Raw genomic sequence first — 7,435 nt, 5'->3', positions numbered from 1 at the left:
AGGAAGGAAGGAAGGAAGGAAGGAAGGAAGGAAGGAAGGAAGGAAGGCAGCAAGGCAGGAAGGCAGGCAGGCAGGCAGGAAGGCAGGCAGGCGGCTGAACAAACACCCCAAGTTTCAGTGCAGGGGGCTGCCTGTGCCCAGGAAAAAGCCATTTACATCCCAGCTCTCGCTTCACTGCCCAAAGGCAGAAGCAGCCACGTGTGTATTGCTGGACAGACGGACGGATCAGCGCGGGCGGCCCATCCACACTCCGGAACCCGACTCAGCCCTGAAAAGGAGTGAGGCTCCGACGCAGGCCACAGCGTGGATGCACCTTGAGGACATCACATGAGTGAGAGACGCCAGACACCAAAGGCCACACAGTGTGTGACCCATTTCTTTGAAACATCTAGGACAGGCCAGTCCAGAGACAGGAGGGAGATGAGCCCCCCTCATGGGGACAAGGAATTTTACTGGGTGATAGAATTTTTGTTTGTTTGTTTTTTGAGACGGAGTCTCACTATGTTCCCCCGGCTGGAGTGCAATGGTGCGATCTCAACCTCGGCCTCACTGCAGCCTCTGCCTCCCAGGTTCAAGTGATTCTCCTGCCTCAGCCTTCCGACTAGCTGGGTTTTCAGGTGCCCCCCCCACCACGCCCGGCTAATTTTTGTGTTTTTAGTAGAGACTAAAAATATTGTATTTTCACCCTGTTGGCCAGGCTGGTCTTGAACTCTTGACCTCTGCCCGCCTAGGCCTCCCAAAGTGCTAGGATTAAGCACTTTCAGAAAAGAATGTTCTGAAAGGGGCTTATAGGGATGTTTGCACAACCGGTAAACTTATTTAAAAGATGAAATTGTATCCTTAAAAAGACTGAATTTTATGAAGTGTAAGTTATACCTCCTTTTTTTTTTTTTTTTTTTTGGAGACAGAATGTCGCTCCGTTGCCAGGCACCAGGCTGGAGTGCAGTGGCATGATCTCGGCTTACTGCAACCTCCGCCTCCCAGGTTCAAGCAATTCTCCTGCCTCAGCCTCCCGAGTAGCTGGGACTACAGGCGCACATCACCACGCCTACCTAATTTTTGTATTTTTAGTAGAGATGGGGTTTCACCATGTTGGCCAGGACAGTCTCGAACTCCTGACCTTGTGATCTGCCCACCTCGGCCTCCCAAAGTGCTGGGATTACAGGCGTGAGTCACCGTGCCCGGCCTATACTTCCACTTTTGTAATTAAAAGCAGTACGACTTTTCCATTTGTGAGGTTCAAGTAACTGTTCGTGGAAGCACCTCAGAGCTGCTGAACGAACCCCACCGCCTGCCCGTGTCAGGAGTGGATGGGAGGGAGGAACCACACAGAGAGTGTGGCCCACTCATGCCGCAGGATGTGGGAGGAGGAGGAGGACGGGAGTGACCCCTCGGGAGCCGCTGTGTGACAGAGGACAGGACAAGATGTCTCCGTAGCTCTCACACTCGCTGGTGAGGTCTCCTGGGTGACATAAACCACGAACACTTTACTCTAACCCTTCAGAGACAGAGGCCAGGCCAGAGTGCATGTGTAAAAAGCAGTGACAAGTGAAGTCAAGAAATGTCATTGAGCAGGGGAGAGCGCCGATTTGCCAAGGACGCCGATTTGCAGAAGTCAGCGATGAAAGGACACGGTGTCCGGGCGCGATGCCTCACGCCTGCCATCCCAGCACTGTGGGAGGCCGAGGCGGGTGTGACGACCTCAGGTCAGGATTTCGAGACCAACCTGGCCAACAGGGTGACCCCGTCTTTAATGAAAATACAAAAATTAGCCATGCGTGGTGGCGAGTGCCTGTAGTCCCAGCTACTTGGGAGGGTGAGGCAGGAGAATTGCTTGAACCCAGGAGGCAGAGGTTGCAGTGAGCCGAGATTGTGCCTCTGCACTCCAGCCTGGGCAATGGAATGAGACCATGTCTCAAAAAAAAGGACAGCACAGGTGTGGTGGTTCAGGCATATAATCACAGCACTTTGGGAGGCCGAGGCGGGTGGATCTCCTGAGGTCAGGATTTCAAGACCAGCCTGGCCAACATGGTGAAATCCCGTCCCTACTAAAATTACAAAACTTAGCCAGGTGTGGTGATGTGCACCTGTAATCCCAGCTACTCAGGAGGCTGAGGCAGGAGAATCGCTTGAGCGTGGGAGGTGGAGGCTGCAGTGAGCCGAGATGGCGTCACTGCACTCCAGCCTGGGCAACAGAGGGAGACTCTGTCTCAAAGGAAAAAAAAAAAGAAAGCACCAGCTCCCAAGCCCACAGAGACCAGGCACAACCTTCTCGTAAGAAACCGTGAAGCATCTTTGAAAATACAAATGACGCAGTGGCTGTGATTTTAAAGCCCACTGCTGTTTCCACATGCAACTGAAAAAAATCCGAACACTGCCTTGAATGAAGAAAGGAGTGTTTTTACGCTACTACTCTGCGAACCAGAAAAATACCTTCATTCAGTAAACACGAAGCTGAACTGTCTGTGCGTGAGGGTAATTCTGTTTAGTTCTCTCTGCCGTCAAACAACGGGGGCCCAGGGTTTACTAAGCGTGAAACAAGAACAGAAAATAACGGCGTCGGTCAAAGATGCTTTCTAAATAAAGCTCCTCTGTGAGATCCAGACGCACCTGCAGAAATCGAGCTTCGCTGGAAGCTTCAAGTTCCACGTTAAAACCAGGAAAGCACATTGCAAACTGTGGCACCGTCCAATGCCTGTAACTGACAAACTCATCCCACCTTCTAAATCAGCATTAAGTCTTCAAAAGCCACACAAAAGACGCACGTAGAAATGAGTAGGCATTTCTTTTTTTTTTTTTTTTTTTTTGTTTGGAGACGGGGTTTTTTTTTTTTTGCCCATGCTGGAGTGCAGTGGCCCAATCTCGGCTCACCGCAACCTCTACCTCCTGGGTTCAAGCGATTCTTCTGCCTCAGCTTCCCAGGTAGCTAGGACTACAGGTGTGCGCCACCACGCCCAGCTAATTTTTGTATTTTTTAGTAGAGACGGTGTTTCACCATATTACCCAGGCTGGTCTCAAACTCCTGACCTCAAGTGATCCACCCACCTCGGCCTCCCAAAGTGCTGGGATTACAGGCACGAGCCACCTCACCCGGCCTGGAGATGAGGTCTTTAAAGGAGAAAATAAATCAGTTTTGTCTACAACGAGGGTGCCCCACTGGAGTGTTTCTCTCCCTACCAGACACTGGGTGATGTCTGGTGATATCTGTGTTTGTCACAATGCAGGGAGCTCCCGGCAGGGAATAGTGGAGGCCAAGGATGCTGCTGAGCACCCTGCAGTGCCCAGAAGGCCCCACCCCAGAGAACGACCAGATCCCAAATGTCCACAGTGCTGGGATGGAGACACCCAAATCCATCCCATGAGCTCAAGGTGTAAACTCACAAATTTCGCGCGTGTAATCACAGCTTGATGTGGTTCCTTACAGGGTACCCCTAAATCAGAATGACCCAGGCAGTCCTCTCTTAAACACATGCATTTGTTCCTTGATGAGCCTTGAGAGTCTCCTGCCACCAGGTGTGGACAGAGTCTTCTTCCTTTTCAGTTTTTTACTCACTTTTAATAATATGGAGACAGGCTGGGCGCGGCGACACGTCTGTAATCCCAGTACTTTTGGAGGCCGAGGCAGGCGGATCACCTGAGGTCAGGAATTCGAGACCAGCCTGGCCAACATGGGGAAACCTTGTCTGTACTAAAAATACAAAAATTAGCCAGGCGTGGTGGCACAAGCCTGTAGTCCCAGCTACTTGGGAGGTGGAGGCGGAGGTTGCAGTGAGCCGAGATGGCACCACTGCACTCCAGCCTGGGCAACAGAGCGAGACTGTGTCTCAAAATAATAATAATAGTGATAACAAGGACAAATAAAACTATTCTTGTCGTTCTTTTATATTCTTTAGTTTTTTTTTTTTAGACAGTCTCACTCTGTCTCCCAGGCTGGAGCGCAGTGGTGCCATCTCGGCTCACTGCAATCTCTGCCTCCTGGGTTCAAGCAATTCTCCTGCATCAGCCTCCTGAGTAGGTGGGATTACAGGCACCTGCCCCACGCCTGGCTAATTTTTGTATTTGAGCTCCTGACCTCAGGTGATCCACCCGCCTCGGCCTCCCAAACTGCTAGGATTACAGGAGTGAGCCACTGCAACTAGCCATGCAGGTTCTTTTTTAAAGCTTCTGGGGGTGACCCTGATGTGTGCGCATAAGGTTGCAGGACTAGAGTGAAGTTCCTGTCACCTCCTTTCCCCTCCTCTGTGACAACACAGTCATTCCGCTCCTCCACCTCAAACCCACCCCAAGAAAAAACTAGATTGAGTACATGATGCTCTACGCTTCGGAGACCCCCACTACGTGCTAAGAAACACTCAGTGCATACATTCCGTAATTCCACCCCAAGAGGCATGTGCTACTGTTTTTATTATTCCGGCTTTGCGGGGGAGTAAATGGCGACTCCAAAAGTTGATACAGCCCACCCAGCATGGAGAGGCAGGGTCAGAACACACAGGCGCATCTCCCAGAGCCCCCCAATGCTCCATCAAGGCAGGACCGCAGCATCCCACGAGGAGAACAAGTTTGTGAACTTGGCATTTGCCTCACTGACACCTAGCAACCGTGTGAAGAGGCTTAGCTGGGGATCCGCTGCCTCTGTTCATCAAGCCTGTCTTCCACCGCCCACCTCCCAGCCCCTAGCAACCCCCGTTCCCCAGGAAAAATAAAGTGCCACCCACATCGCTCAATATCACCGTCCCAAAAACTCCCACTTCAGTTCCTGAAAAATTCAGTCACTGACAGGAGACTTTCTCCTTCCTGAAGCATTCTCCTTGGCACCCTATATCCTAGAAATAAACCTCAAAAAGTATTCCGAACTCCCGTCTCCGTCAGCTCACTGTTCCAGAGGGGTTCTGCCCGGTGCCCAGTTCTAGAGCAAACAATTAACATCGCCCCCAAAAGTAGAGAGGTGAGTCCTCTCCAAACTCCTTTTAACTGGATCCAACCTGAGACACCCCCTCACCCCGTTTTCCTCCTGATTAGATGATAGCTGGCAAAACACCTGGGACCTTACCCCCCTTCTCACCATCCCACCCTAACTTCCTTCTCCCTGAAACCCCTCCAGCCCACACACACGCAAGCTCCCAATTTCCCCTGATAGCCCCGACGTCCCTTCTGGAACGAGCCTGACCCCACCTGTATGCTCACCCCAACTTTGTCCTTCTGCCCCGTTGCAGCTAACCCTAACCCCTGGGCCATCAATCAACGCCCCCACCCCATCTCCACCAGCCACATTCCTCAGTCCTCTCCCCAGACAACCTCTGCCTCTAATTCCCTCTGCAGCCCCTTCTCCAACAACCACACTTCAAACTCCATCTCCAGCCCCCTCCCCAGCTCCCTGCAACCCTCAACCCCACTCCCAGTTCCCTCTTCAAATAAGCTGCACCCTTGACTCCACCCGTTTCCCTCTCCAGACCCTCCCCAACTAACTCAGATCTCCAGTTCTTACAATTCCAGCCCCCTCCCCAGCTAACTCGTACCTCCAATCCCACCCCAAGCCCCCTCCCCAGCTAACCTCGACCTGAGACTAGCCCCCTCCCCAGCAAACTCAAGACCACCAATTCCATCCCAGCTCATCTCTAGTTAACCTGGACCTGCAACTCCAGACGCCTCCCCAGCTAACTCAGATCTCCTAATGCACCTCTAGCAGCCCCTCAGCTAACCTTAACCTGCCACTCCAGCCCCCTCCCCAGATAACTCAGACCTCCAAAATCACTCCCAGCCCCCTCCTCAGCTAACTCAGACCTCCGATCCCACCTCCAGCCCCCACCAGCTAACCTGGACCTGCAAGTCCGGCCCCCTCCCCAGCTAGCCCTGATCCCCAAGTGCAATCTCAATCCCCAGCCCAGCCTCTCCCAAGCTAACCTCAACCCCCAAGCGCAGCCCCGTCCCCAATTCCAGCCGCAACCTCCAAGTGAAGCGCGGGTCCCCAGCCCCTCCTCAGCGGACCCCGACCCCCAACTCGGTCCGCAGCCAAATCGGAGCCGTCCCAGTCCCTTCTCCCGGACGCCGGACGCGCCCTCAGCTCCCTCGCCACGGATCGCGTGAGCTCCTTACCTGCGCTCGGGCCCCGCGGCCGCCTCTGCCCCGCCGCGCAGCCGAACCCGCAGCCCCGGCCCGCGAGCGCTCGCTCCCCTCTGCGGGGGCGGGGCCGACACTCGGGGGGCGGGCCCTGGCGTCCTGGCACGACCAATCGCCAGCCCCTGCGGCGGGAGGCCGGAGCGGGGGCGGGGCGCGGGGCAGGCAGCGGGGTAGGCTGCGCCCAGGCGAGCGGGGCGGGGCTCCGGGCACGGGCGGGGCCGAGGGCGGGGCGTGGAGCGCCTTTCCAGGGGTGACTTCGTGACGTCAGGGAGGCGCGCGGCGTTTCGCGAGTTCGAATCCCGCGCTCGGGGAGCGGGTGCGACTCCTGCATGCCAGCTCCAGGGTCTCATTCGCGGGGGAAGAATGACAGTGATCATCACTGCTGCGCCGCTTTCTTGAAGACTTTATAGACTCCCTCGCGTGGAACCCCTGCGTAAAGCCAGAAGGCACGATTATTACTCTCCCGGTTTTACAGAGGTAGAAACTGGGCCTCAGCGAGGTGAGACCTAAGGGCGTTTGCCCAAGCCCGTCTTATCATTTACAAGGTTTTTCAGTTTCTGAACTCATAGGCCTGGATCTTAAAATACACATTCTTGGGCCCCAACCCAGATGGAATGAACAAGAATCCTGTAGGGAACTGGACCCTGGAATCAGCGTTTTGTTTTGTTTTTGAGACAGAGTTTCGCTCAATTGCCAGGATGGAGTGCAGTGGTGCAACCACTGCTCACTGCAGCTTTGAGCTCCCAGGTTCAAGCAGTCCTTCCGCCTCAGCCTCCCGGGTAGGTGGGGCCACAGGCACACACCACCAAACCCAGCTAACTTATTTTTTTTGAGAGGAGACTTGCTCTGTCTCCCACGCTGGAGTGCAGTGGCACGATCTTGGCTCACTGCAACCTCCATCTCCCAAGTTCAAGTGATTCTTCTGCCTCAGCCTCCCGAGTAGCTGGGACTACAAGTGCCCGCCACCACACCCAGCTAATTTTTGTATTATTAGAGAGACTAATCACCTCAGGTGATCCACTGACCTCAGCCCCCAAAGGGCTGGGATTACAGGTGTGAACCACTGTGCCCAGCCCTGGCTAATTTTTTTTTTTTTTAAGAGATGGGGTCTGGCCAGGTGCAGTGACTCACGCCTGTAATCCCAGCACTTTGGGAGGCTGAGTGAGGTGGATCATTTGCAGTTAGGAGTTCAAGACCAGCCTGACCAACATGGTGAAACCCTGTCTCTACTAAAATATAAATTAGCCAGTCGTGGTGGCACATGCCTGCAGACCGAGCTACTCAGGAGACTGAGGCAGGAGAATTGCTTGAACCAGGG

At 54.0% G+C, this 7,435-nt stretch overlaps 1 protein-coding gene across 2 annotated transcripts in view; it reads right to left on the bottom strand.

Moving 5' to 3' along the window:
* GNG7 (G protein subunit gamma 7) overlaps positions 1-6,139 on the bottom strand; it is a 180,466-nt gene extending 174,327 nt beyond the window's left edge. For both annotated transcript variants that reach the window (XM_032252334.1, XM_032252335.1), the window contains exon 1: positions 6,094-6,139. The gene's annotated coding sequence lies outside the window, so the exon portion shown is untranslated. The remainder of the gene's footprint in view (positions 1-6,093) is intronic.
* Between the last annotated feature and the right edge of the window lie 1,296 nt (positions 6,140-7,435).

The sequence above is a fragment of the Sapajus apella genome, unplaced genomic scaffold (assembly GCF_009761245.1).
Source record: "Sapajus apella isolate SASKATOON/1434 unplaced genomic scaffold, GSC_monkey_1.0 scaffold77, whole genome shotgun sequence".
NCBI lineage: Eukaryota > Metazoa > Chordata > Mammalia > Primates > Cebidae > Sapajus > Sapajus apella.
The sequence above is the reverse complement of the archived record's forward strand: the minus strand, read 5'-3'. Positions and strand labels throughout refer to the sequence as shown.